The sequence below is a fragment of the Pseudophryne corroboree genome, chromosome 3 (genome assembly GCF_028390025.1).
Source record: "Pseudophryne corroboree isolate aPseCor3 chromosome 3, aPseCor3.hap2, whole genome shotgun sequence".
NCBI classification, from domain to species: Eukaryota; Metazoa; Chordata; class Amphibia; order Anura; family Myobatrachidae; genus Pseudophryne; species Pseudophryne corroboree.
Genome location: NC_086446.1, coordinates 498,705,821 through 498,719,532, shown reverse-complemented (window position 1 = coordinate 498,719,532; position 13,712 = coordinate 498,705,821).

Genomic DNA, 13,712 nt, shown 5'->3' with positions numbered 1-13,712 from the left:
CGTCGGCCAGGCGTGTATCAGAATTGACAAAAGCCCTTATCTGTATTTTATATGGGAAAGGCGAAATTGAGGACTCGTTCCCAATTCCTTCCTAAGGTGGTATCAGTTTTTCATGTGAACCAACCTATTGAGGTGCCTGCGGCTACTTGGGACTTGGAGGATTCCAAGTTACTGGACGTAGTCAGGGCCCTGAAAAGTATATGTTTCCAGGACAGCTGGAGTCAGGAAGACTGACTCGCTATTTATCCTGTATGCACCCAACAAGCTGGGTGCTCCTGCTTCTAAGCAGACGATTGCTCGCTGGATCTGTAGCACGATTCAACTTGCACATTCTGCGGCTGGACTGCCGCACCCTAAATCTGTAAAAGCCCATTCCACGAGGAAAGTGGGCACTTCTTGGGCGGCTGCCCGAGGGGTCTCGGCTTTACAACTTTGCCGAGCTGCTACTTGGTCAGGGGTAAACACGTTTGCAAAATTCTACAAATTTGATACCCTGGCTGAGGAGGACCTTGAGTTCTCTCATTCGGTGCTGTAGAGTCATCCGCACTCTCCCGCCCGTTTGGGAGCTTTGGTATAATCCCCATGGTCCTTACGGAGTCCCCAGCATCCACTAGGACGTCAGAGAAAATAAGATTTTACTCACCGGTAAATCTATTTCTCGTAGTCCGTAGTGGATGCTGGGCGCCCGTCCCAAGTGCGGACTGTCTGCAATACTTGTATATAGTTATCATTAACTAAAAGGGTTATTGTTGAGCCATCTGTTGAGAGGCTCTGTTATGTTCATACTGTTAACTGGGTATCATATCACGAGTTATACGGTGTGGCTGGTATGAGTCTTACCCGGGATTCAAAATCCTTCCTTATTGTGTCAGCTCTTCCGGGCACAGTATCCTAACTGAGGTCTGGAGGAAGGTCATAGTGGGAGGAGCCAGTGCACACCAGGTAGTCCTAAATCTTTCTTAGCTGTGCCCAGTCTCCTGCGGAGCCGCTATTCCCCATGGTCCTTACGGAGTCCCCAGCATCCACTACGAACTACGAGAAATAGATTTACCGGTGAGTACAATCTTATTTTTTTTTAATATGTATTTCCAAGTTAAATATTTAGTAGAATGAATACACATCTAGTACACATCATTGTAAAATGTGTTTTCTGCTGCTGGGTACACTGGGCTCCACAAGGATAGACATTGGGGTGTAGAGTAGGATCTTGATCCGAGGCACCAACAGGCTCAAAGCTTTGACTGTTCCCAGAATGCACAGCACCGCCTCCTCTATAACCCCGCCTCCCTGCACGGGAGCTCAGTTTGGTAGTTGGTGCTGCAGTATGCAGGCACATAACATAGGGGCTGCTCCAGGCAGCCCTAAGAAGAGCTTTTTTTGAAGAAAAAAGTGAAGACTACAAGGGCAGCAGCGGTGGTAAATGTCAGAAGACATTCACTGCTGCAGCTCCAGCTCTCCCCAGCGGCGCTGTACACTCCCGAGCCCTGGTTGCCGGGTAACTACAGCAGGAGGCTTTGGTTTTCTTCATGTCAGGCACACACATGACGGGGGCTCTCCGGGATCGCGTGGCCGTGCTTCGGGAGGTGGTGAGTGGGTCCCGCTTGCGGGACCCGGTCTTTATCGCGATCCGGCGCGGTCAGTGGGAGGCGGGCCGCGCGCGCTGGTGGTGGACGACACTGTGGCAGTACAGGCGATCCCACTAGATCACCAGGGCATGGGTGCAGGTCAGGTTTTCTCTCTAAACCATTTTCAGTAGCCCACAGTACCCGGTGGTTTTGCCAGCAGGGGGATAAGGCTTAGACCTGAAGCCCATCCCCCAGCCCCAGGGCGCCATTTCCCGCAAATGTTCCCGCCCTAGAGCTGCATATCTGTCTCTCCCTCACTCCCTGTCAGTGTCTGGGCGCCATTATCTCTCAGCTTCACTGTTCCTGGGACTGCTTGGGCAAATTCTCCTGTGTAAAGCCGCCTGGTTGTCAGTGCTGTGACTTTACATGACACTTAAGTATTCTACCTGCCTTTTTAGACAGTGCTAGTTAAGAAAGAGTGCATTTAGTCAGGGTTTTCTAGTACAATTACCCTGTGATATACATCCTGTTCTTACCGTGCAGTGTTATATCTATTGACTATATAGCTATATATATAAGCTAGTCCAGTGCAATATTATTGTTAGTAATAACCTCTGCATTGTACAAACTGTGACTATCTGTGTGTGCATTAGATAGCTGAGTGGTGTCCATTTCGTGTCTTTCACTCAACTTGCTATCCCTATATTCTATAACCTGAGGGGGCTTGGTTCGTCAGGTTTTATATTGATATAGGATTTTCACAAAGATATACTTTAATACGTATTTTTCTCTGTGATTTAGTCACCATATCCAGAGCTGTCTTAACAGCAGTGTAGGCCCCTGGGCACAGCAATGCACCGGGGGCCCCTACCCATCCATCAGCGGTAGGGGTGGGGGGTGCTATCAGCGGCAGCTTTGATGTCCCGCGGGTGGTAGGGGGGTTCTATCTTTCGCTCAGCATGTAGGACCTGGAGAAATAATTTCTGCTAATTACTCCTTTAGTGCACAAATGGGGCAGGAAGGAGAACACTAAACTGTAGAAGGGGACATTGTGCTGAATGAAGGGGCCCTGGTACATGACTTCCTGGTACATGGCCCTGGTACATGACTGTTTAATACACAGGGGAGGGGTGGATAGTGGAATGGGCTTAATAGTCCTCATTTTCCGGGGGTCAGGGCAGCTTGTTTTACTGCAGATATCTCCAGTTCCTGGAAATAGATTTCTTAGCTTTAATGGGATCAAAAAAAACTAGAGTCCCACCTGTCAGGAGGTACTGGGGACTTGGGGATCAGTCTTCAGGAGCCAGAGCAATCCACCAACAAAAATATAAAACTGCATATTAGGCGTGTGGAGCTGGAGCAGGGACCAGCTGCTTGAAGGCTGATATCTCTGGTTCTGGGCATAGTAGAGACAAGCTGCCAGTGTCCACTGAAAGGGAAGAGTCCCAGCTTTTGGAGTATACCCTCAGTCAGACAGAAACTGAGATATCTGGCTGGGAAGAACAATTAACAGGCTTGGATTTGGACCATTGCTTTGAAGTAGGATATCTCCGGTTCCCCAGGGCCGATTTTCAAAAATCTGGTACCGCTGGAAAGAGGGGACCCTTAGCTATCATCCTTTACTCCTGGGGCCCTTGGGCAAGAGCCCATTGAGCCCATACGAAAAGACGGCCCTGACCATATCTCTCTTTTATCTTTGCTAGTGCTGACTACTCTGCGCAGGGGTTTGGGTAAGAGGTATTGTGCTGCTGCCAATTGTACTGTGTTACCTGATACTGCAAGTTATATCATGTCTGCTTCTGAGGGTAACGGTTCTGGGGCTGAACACACTGCCGGTGTTGCTGAAGCCACAGATCCCTATGAGGAAAATATAGCAGCTGTGGGATCTGGTTCTGTGGGCTCCTTGCCCCCCAGTGGGACTGTGGCAAAGGAGGTACATAATGACCCACCGTGGGTTGCTTTTTCCACGCTTCTACATACGCTAGTTAATAAACTAACACCCCCTATGGGACCCCCAATGCCGGTACAACCGTATGTTGTCCCTGCAGCTAACCCGCCGTGGGCGGACGATTTATCTGCTCAATTGAAGAAGTTGAACCAGTCCCTGACTACTAAAAAATCTGACCATCGCTCGCCTAAGCCCAAGGGGTCCTCTAAGAGAGCGCTTGTCTCCTCACAATCCACTGCTGTCACTGACACCTCGTCTGATGAAGACGGCGCTTACACTGACCCCACAGGTTCTGACTCAGATACTGCTGATGGGGAGGGTACTTTACATGTGGATGTTCCTGATCGTTTGGAGGCTATTAAGTTAATTCTACAGATTACGGATGATCCCGAGCCATCCGTCCCTCCTAAGAAACCAGATAGGTTCAAGCGTCAGAAGGTGGTTAAACAAGTTTTACCACACTCTGATCACCTAGTGGATATACGTCAGGAACCCTGGGAAAACCTGGGTACGAAGTTTGTGCCTCAAAAGAAGATGCTGGCTCGCTATCCCCTCGCACCAGAGCTAAGAATTGGGAAACGCCTCCTCCAGTAGACTCACATGTGGCTAGGATGGTGGTTTCCTCAGCTCTATCTGTCACTACCGTCACGTCTCTAAAAGAGCCTACGGATAAATGTGAGGAGGGTTGTCTTAAAGCGATTTACACCCTCACAAAGGCCCACTATTGCAGCAACATGGGCTGCAGAGGCTAATGAAGCATGGGCCTTGGAGTTAGAAGCTGAAATCTCTTCTGACCATGCTAGACAATGTTTATCATATATTGTCACAGCTTCTCGCTATATTAAAGAGGCGGCTTCTGATGCCGGTATCCTAGCAGCCAAGGCCTCTACTACGTCAGTCCTGGCTCGCCGGATATTGTGGCTGAGATCCTGGTCTGTGGATCTGGACTCTAGAAAAACCCTGGAGGTACTCCCTTTCAAGGGAGATATTCTGTTTGGGGAGGACTTAAATAAGATAGTGGCTGACTTGGCTACTGCCAAGACTGCCTGTCTGCCAAGTACCGCTCCTTCTGTGTTGAAGGCTAAAAGTACTTCCTTTCGCCCCTTTCGTCCTTCAGGTAAAGCAAAAGGTCAAGCGTACAACAAGCAGGCCCGCACTTCCAATCCTGGTAAGCCAAAGCCAGAAAGAGCGTGGGCGACCCGTCAGCCAGCTTCCAAGGTCGATAAGCCTGCCGCATGACGGGGCGGGCCTCCCCCTGGGGGATCCCAGGGTGGGGGGCCGGCTTCTAGGGTATACCCAGGAATGGTTGAAGTCCACTTCAGATGCCTGGGTACGGGAAGTCGTCACTCGAGGTTACGCCATAGCCTTCAAAAACCGACCCCCTCATCGATTTTGCCAAATAGACGTCCCGTTGGACCAGACAAAGGCAAACACTCTGCATTCGGTGGTACAGACCCTCCTTGATACAGGAGTCGTAGTACAGGTGCCTCTTGTGCAGAGGGGCCGGGGGTACTATTCTCCGCTGTTTCTAGTCCCGAAACCGAATGGGTCCTCCCGGCCCATTCTCAACCTCAAGGCATTGAACAGGTTTGTGAAGGTTTCCAAGTTCCGTATGGAAACCCTTCGCTCTATAGTTCTGGCCTTGGAACCTGGGGACTACATGGTCTCCCTGGATATACAGGATGCTTACCAGCATATTCCTATAGCAGCGTCACATCAGCAATACCTGAGGTTTGCTATTGGCAACCTCCATTACCAGTTTAGGGCGTTACCTTTTGGTTTAACAACGGCTCCGCAAGTCTTCACAAAAGTTATGGTGGTGATGACGGTGGTACTCCGCCGTCAAGGGGTCAGGATACTGCCGTATCTGGACGACTTGTTAATCCTGGTAAATTCCCCAGAACTTCTCCTACGTCATCTAGATCTGACGGTCCGGTTTCTACAAGCCCACGGGTGGCTCATCTACTGGAAGAAATCCTCCCTGATCCCTGCTCAGATCATGGTGCATCTGGGAGCGCTATTGGACACTCACAACCAGAGGTTGTTCTTGTGTCAGGAGAAAATCCTGAAGCTTCAGGACAGGATTCGTTGCTTCCTTTCTCGTCCGCAAGTGTCGATACATTCGGTGATGTAGGTGCTGGGCCTCATGGTATCAGCATTCGACATGGTGGAGTATGCTCAATTCCATTCTCGCCCCCTCCAGAGGCTGATTCTAGCCAAAGTGGGACGGCCTGCCTCACCGGATCAGGTCTCAAATGATCTCATTGACTCCGGAGGTCCGTCTGTCGCTGCTCTGGTGGCTCCGGGACCAACAATTGTGCAGGGGCCGTCCCTTCTGGATATCCAACTGGGTCCTGTTGACAACAGATGCCAGTCTAAGAGGTTGGGGCGCGGTGCTGGAGCAACACTCCCTTTAGGGTCGGTGGACCAAGGAGGAGTCCCTCCTCTCAATCAACATTCTGGAATTGCGGGCGGTCTTCAATGCATTGAACCTAGCCCAGCATTTAATTCAGAACCGTCCTGTTCAAGTGCAGTCGGACAACGCCACCACAGTGGCTTACATAAATCATCAAGGCGGCAATCAAAGCCGTCTGGCAATGAAGGAATTCTCACGGATTCTACATTGGGCGGAACGCCATCTACCGGCCATATCGGCAATCTTCATTCCGGGAGTCCTGAATTGGGAAGCGGACTTTCTCAGTCGTCAGGACGTACATGCTGGCGAGTGGGGCCTCCATCCAGAAGTGTTTCAACTCCTAGTGGAAAAGTGGGGTATTCCAGATGTAGATCTGATGGCGTCTCGACACAATCACAAGGTTCCGGTCTTCGGAGCAAGGACAAGGGATCCTCAAGCAGCATTCGTGGATGCGCTGGCGGTGCCGTGGAGGTTTCGGCTGCCATACGTGTTCCCTCAGGTGTCACTCCTGCCCAGGGTAATTCGGAAGTTCAAGCAAGAAAAAGGAATTCTGCTTCTCTTAGCTCCAACGTGGCCCAGACGGCACTGGTTCTCAGACCTGCAAGGCCTATCGTCAGAGCATCCAATTCTACTTCCACAACGCCCAGACCTCCTCGTTTAGGGCCCCTGTGTCTACCAGGACCTAGCCCGGCTGTCTTTGACGGGGTGGCTCTTGAAGCTTCCGTCTTAAGGGCTAAAGGGTTTTCTGAGGCGGTCATTCAAACTATGTTGCGGGCCCGGAAACCGGCTTCGCCTCGGATTTACTATAGGATCTGGCATTCTTACTTTGTTTGGTGTGCATCTAACGATTATGACGCTTCCAAGTTTAGTATAGCCAAGTTGTTGGCTTTTCTTCAGCAGGGCCTGGACTTAGGCCTGCGTCTGGCCTCCCTCAAGGTTCAAATATCTGCCTTGTCGGTGTGGTTTCAGAGAAAAATTGCAACCTTACCTGATGTGCATACCTTTACTCAGGGTGTGTTGCGTATCCAACCTCCCTATGTCCCGCCTGTGGCTCCTTGGGACTTGTCGGTGGTTTTGGTGGCGTTACAAGAGTCTCCGTTTGAACCTCTTGGTTCAGCTGATCTTAAGTGGCTTTCCCTTAAGGTGGTGTTTCTGCTGGCTATTGCTTCCGCTAGAAGAGTGTCGGATTTGGGTGCCTTGTCCTGTAGTTCCCCATATCTGATATTTCACTGTGAGCGGGTGGTTCTTAGGACTCGTCCCGGATATTTACCTAAGGTGGTTTCCTCGTTTCACCTTAACCAGGAGATTGTGGTTCGGGCATTTGTTTCTCCTGATCTGTCTCCCAAAGAGAAGTCTTTGGATGTGGTACAGGCTCTCCGTATCTATGTGAAGAGAACTGCTTCCGTTAGGAAATCTGATTCTCTTTGTATTGTTTGGATTTCACAAACGGGGCTGGCCTGCTCACAAGCAGACTTTGGCCAGATGGATTAGAATGGTGATTGCACATGCTTATGTGAGGGCTGGTCTGTCGGCTCCTGCTCACATTACGGCCCATTCTACTCGGTCTGTTGGACCTTCTTGGGCGGCCCGCCGTGGTGCGACCCTTGAACAATTGTGCAAGGCGGCTACGTGGTCCTCAGTGAACACGTTCATTAGGTTCTATGCCTTCGATACTGCCGCTTCCCAGGATGCTTCCTTTGGACGCCGGGTTCTTGTGCCCACTACAGTGCGTCCCCTCCCATAAGGAACTGCTTTAGGACATCCCCAATGTCTATCCTTGTGGAGCCCAGTGTACCCCGCAGCAGAAAACGAGATTTATGGTAAGAACTTACCTTTGTTAAATCTCTTTCTGCGAGGTACACTGGGCTCCACAAGGCGCCCACCCTGACGCACTTAGCTTCTTTGGGTTGGTATGGCATTAGCCGCTGACACTTCTCCTGTCGTGAGAGTGTGGTGTATGTGGCTACTAACCGTTGTCGTCTCTTTTCCTGCTACTGCATTGGACTGGTTAACTAAAAACTGAGCTCCTGTACAGGGAGGCGGGGTTATAGAGGAGGCGGCGCTGTGCATTTTGGGAACAGTCAAAGTTTGAGCCTGTTGGTGCCTCGGATCAAGATCCTACTCTACACCCCAATGTCTATCCTTGTGGAGCCCAGTGTACCTCGCAGAAAGAGATTTAACAAAGCTAAGTTCTTACCATAAATCTCGTTATCACTGAGTGTAGAACATTGCATATACAAACTGTTGCAAAAGAAAGAAGGCCTCCTGATGGGATATGGTCATTAGGTCGACAACACTTAGATCGTCAGTCTTTAGGTCGTCCACTATTGGTCGACATGCATTAGGTCGAAATGGTCACTAGGTCGACATGGAAAAAGGTCACCATGAGGTTTTCACATTTTTTGTCCCCATTTTTTTTCCTTTTTCATACTTTACTATCCACGTGGACTACGACTGGGAATAGTAACCTGTGCCGAGCGCAGCGAGGCATCTTGCCTACGCTTGCCATGCGAGGGGACACGGTGTACTAATTGGGGTTCCCGTCACTTTCCAAAGAAAACAACACCAAAAAAAGTTTAAAAAAATTCATGTCGACCTTTTTTCCATGTCGGCCTAGTACATGTCGACCCAATGACCATGTCGACCTAATGCATGTCGACCAATAGTGGTCGACCTGATGACCCATACCTCTCCTGATAGGGAAGATAGAAACATGAGGTGTAGATTTACTAAAGCTTCTAAGATAGGAGGAAGTGTTGTCCATAGCAACCAATCATTCTATCATTTTCCTGAAATAACTACAATCTGATTGGTTGCTATGACCAAGATCTCCTCTTTCATTTTTAGAAGCTTTAGTAGACTTTCCCAGAGGTGTCATAAGTATGAGGTACAAGAGGGTAGATATTGTAGGACAACCACATTTCCTGAATGGCATAGGTTTTGTTGCCATTCGGTTTTGACGCAAATTGAATGCATCCTGTCGGGCATTATTTCAGTATTTATAGATCCAGTAGTAAGAAAGTGCCAGATGCCCTTGGATATGACATAGTGAATATTTCTATAAAATGTATTACATTTATCTGTATAGTACCCACATAGCCCGTAGTGCTTTACAATCGGGTACAAACAGTAATAAAACAAAAGTGGATGTTAAAAAATGTTAAGAAGGCTCTGCTCACAAGCTTACAAACTATAAATGTACACAAATATGGGTGTGGACTCTGCTCAGGTGACTGGTCATGCAAGGTGGAAGTAGCGTCTGAGCCAAAACCTTATTAAAGTTTGTGGGGGCACCAGGCAGCTAACCCTACCAATAAACTTGTCAATAAGATATTCGGGTATGGGTCATTGGGTCGACATGCATTAGGTCGACACCTGAAATAGGTCGACACAGTCACTAGGCCGACCTGTACAAGGTCGACATGGAAAAAGGTCGACATAAGTTGTGGGGGGGGGGTTGGTGTCGTTTCCTTTGTAAAGTGACGTGGAACCCCAATTAGTGCACCGTGTCTCCTTGCATGGCTTGCTTCGCTCACCATGCTTTGGGCAAGGTGCCGAGCGCAGGTTACTATTCCGAATTGTAGTCAATGTGGATCGTAAAGTATGAAAAAGTAAAAAAAAATTACAAAGAAAGCGAAAAAACGCATGTCAACCTTTTTTCATGGCGACCTAGTGACCATGTCGACCTAGTGACCACGTCGACCTAAGTGTGGTCGACCTAATGACCATATCCCAGATATTCCAGGCACCACAAATATGATAAATACACTGTAGTGGCTCAGTTCACTTTATGTGACAAAAAAACCCAACCTTTCACATATGCAAGTACCACGGTAGTTATGTAATACCCCTTTTCACACTGTAAAGCCAGGTCTCACCCGGGATTTTGTACACGACTCCTTTCCAGGTGAACCCGGCTGAGACCCCTTTCAGACTGGCGGCCTGACCCAGCTTATTGCCGGGTTAGTGACGTCACCGCTGATGCGTACAGAGCCGGCGCTTGGAGATGAGATCATCTTTAAGCCAGCTCTTCCTATGGTGTGAACGTGTCCTGGGTCATATCGTCCCGGTTTACCCAGTCACACTGCACCGCGAGCTGGGTTGAACCCGTGTTCAACCCTGCTCAATACCCAGGTTGAAATGCCAGGTTTCTCAACCCAGGTAATTTCAACAGGGTGCTTTCACACCGCACAATGGTGGTCATTCCGAGTTGTTCGCTCGTTGACGATTTTCGCTGTGCTGCGATTTGCTGCTAAATGCGCATGCGCATGGTGCGCTACGTTATTTAACTAAAAACTTAGCAGTTTTGCTGGTGTTCATACAACGCTTTTCAGTCTCACTGCTGATCGGTAAATGATTGACAGGAAAGGGGCGTTTCTGGGAGGTAACTGAGCGTTTTCCGGGAGTGTGCTAAAAAACGCAGGCGTGTCAGGGAAAAACGCAGGAGTGTCTGGAGAAACGGGGGAGTGGCTGGCCGAACGCAGGGCGTGTTTGTGACGTCAAACCAGGAACTAAACAGACTGAAGTGATCGCAATCTAGGAGTAGGTCTGGAGCTACTCAGAAACTGCAAAGAATTATTTAGTAGCAATTCTGCTAATCTTTTGTTCACTATTCTGCTAAGCTAAGATACACTCCCAGAGGACGGCGGCCTAGCGTTTGCAATGCTGCTAAAAGCAGCTAGCGAGCGGACACTCGGAATGAGGGCCCATATCCTGGGTTGCTGCGCATTCACATGCAATAACCCGGGATATTTATGGCAGTGTGAAAGGGGTATTTATTACCTTGTTCTGCCCTTTTATGTAACACAGACTGTGTTTTCTGTTTAAGAACATTACGTCATTCTAAAGAGCTAGTTTGCCACTACCCTAATACAAACATTTTATTAAGTACCATTGCCACATTATGCTGGAATAACAGTGAATAGTACAAAATCGTCTCTCCAGTGTTTATTACTATTTTACGTAATTAGCAAAAGGTGACAGTGTTTCATAATTGACAAGCTGAAAATAAAAACAACCAAACTTAAAACATCTTTAAGCAATATTAATTACAATATCATACCTCCCAACTGTCCTGATTTTGAGCGCTGTCCAGGCCCCCATACTGATGAAAATGGGGGGCGGGGCCTGTGATTGCAGCTCTTGCCTCGAGCCACACCCCCACCCGCGAAACCTATTTACCAGAATGACAAGTTGGGAGGTATGCAATATTAATGCCATGCTGGCATCATACAGATGTGTCCTCATACATGTAGCCTCAATGCACCGGTATCCGGACTCCAGGTCGACAGCAAAAAGGTTGACACACCTTAGGTCGACGCCAATTGGTCGACACACCTTAGGTCGACATGGACAAAAGGTCGACAGGAACAAGGTCGACATGGAAAAAGGTCGACATGAGTTTTTCACAATTTTTTTCTTTTTTGTAACTTTTTCATACTTAACGATCCATGTGGACTACGATTGGAACGGTAATCTGTGCCGAGCGAAGCGGAGCGAAGGCACCATGCCCGAAGCATGGCGTGCGAAGCGAGTCATGCGAGGGGACGCGGTGCACTAATTGGGGTTCCCGGTCACTCTACAAAGAAAACGACACCAAAAAAACATAAAAAACTCATGTCGACCTTTTTCCATGTCGACCTTGTTCCTGACGACCTTTTGTCCATGTCGACCTAAGATGTGTCGACCAATTGGCGTCGACCTAAGGTGTGTCGACCTTTTTGCTGTCGACCCTCGGTCCCAGACCCAATGCACCATGCACAGAGATGCCTGGTGCCATGGAGCTGCCAGGTCCCGTTTAACTAGCGGTGGGCGTCTTGTTTTGCTGAAATTGCGTCTTACCAGGAGACTGTGCTGATTAATTTTATACACGCCACTTGTATGTGTGCGTGCAACTAAGTCTGTATATGAAGCACAATGGAACTTGCCGCTGAAAAAAGCTGTGGCTGCTGGCCTGCTCACTGTAGCCCTTCGTATGCAGATTCACAAACTCTCAGAGACAGATATACAAGTGTCACATATCAAATTAGCACAGGCTCCTGGTGCGTGCTAGTTGGGTCCAAAAAAAAAGATGCAAAAAAGACGCCAGATGCAGAGTCTCACGGGACCTGCCGTGCCAAGAGGGGCTATTTGGTGCCAGTGAAGCATTGATGGTTGAAGACACATTTTGGGAAAAAATGGTGAATATACTGTATGATGCTGTAGAATATACAATAGAATTTGTATAAGTGCAAAACTACCATTTTGCACCTGCTTAAGCTAGCGTATCAATAGATTACTGTATCTGATGATAGGACTCCACAAATTGAAGTTTTTGTTTTACAGTCACTCTGGAGGTGCCAATCCTGTTCTTTCAATGGAGGGCGGGGTAGGGGGGCCTCTGGCCATAAGCAGCCACTATTGTTGGAGGAAACTGATAGGTTATTTCTGTGCATACAGATACACATCTAATAAAGCGCTTAAAGGCCCTCATTCCGAGTTGTTCGCTCGCTAGCTGCTTTTAGCAGAATTGCACACGCTAGGCCGCCGCCCTCTGGGAGTGAATCTTAGCTTAGCAGAATAGCGAACGAAAGATTAGCAGAACTGCTACTAAATAATTCCCTGCAGTTTCTGAGTAGCTCCAGACCTACTCCTAGACTGCGATCACCTCAGTCCGTTTAGTTCCTGGTTTGACGTCACAAACACGCCCTGCGTTCGGCCAGCCACTCCCCCGTTTCTCCAGCCACTCCTGTGTTTTTACCTGGCACGCCTGCGTTTTTTAGCACACTCCCTGAAAACGGCCAGTTTCCGCCCAGAAACACCCACTTCCTGTCAATCACACTACGATCACTCGAGCAATGAAAAAATGTCGCTCGACCTTGTGTAAATCTACAAAGTTTTGTGTGAAAGTACTTAGCGCATGCGCATGCGCATTTTTGCAGTTTTTCACTTAAACGCTGCACTGCGAAAATCAGCAACGAGCGAACAACTCGGAATGACCCCCAAAATGTATTAAAATTATGCATAATAAAGTCCCTAAGTACCCTTTCCAACATGAATCATTTAAGATATAACAGAGCCTAGAAGTATTTTAGGAGAATAATCTAAACACTGTAATTATTTAAGCATTTAAATTCATAAAATAGGATAGACTTTTAATTCCCATTCTTACACTTTCCAGTGTGCACATATTTATTTGTACTTACAATTCTCCAAAAATAACAAAAGAATGCAGTGTTTTTACTAATTCAGTACCCAAAAGAGAAGTGTGTTAGCAAATAATTTCTGCTGTATTCAAATGTCTAGCACTATTCTCTCTGTAAAGCCCCATACACACTAGACGAGAAAGTAGGGCCATTCTGAGCAATATCTTTTACTATGTCGTTTAGTGTGTACACTCAAAATTGTTAACAGTGCACACTCCCGCGCATCGTTAATGCATACTTAACTACTCTCCCGGAAGCTGCGGGAGGCTCCCGTTTTTTGGGGTAGCCCCCCGCACCCCCGGAAGAGTGGGCAGGTCTCCTGCATCCTGCTCGCATCTTAGTAATGCGAGCAGGATGGAGATAACCTCCCGCATTCGCGGGTCCGTCGGGTGGAGAAGGGGTTAAAATGACGCAAATCGCGTCATTTTAGCCCCGCCCCTTCCCGCGAATCGCGGCATTTCCCGGGGCGGGGCTTAGTGATGTCGCAAATCGCGTCATTTTAGCTTAGTGATGTCACAGTCCCCCCCCCCCCCCCCCCCCCAAAGACACTGCTGCGTCTCCTCTCCGGGCTTCTCCCAGCGAGGAGAAAAGTATGCGTT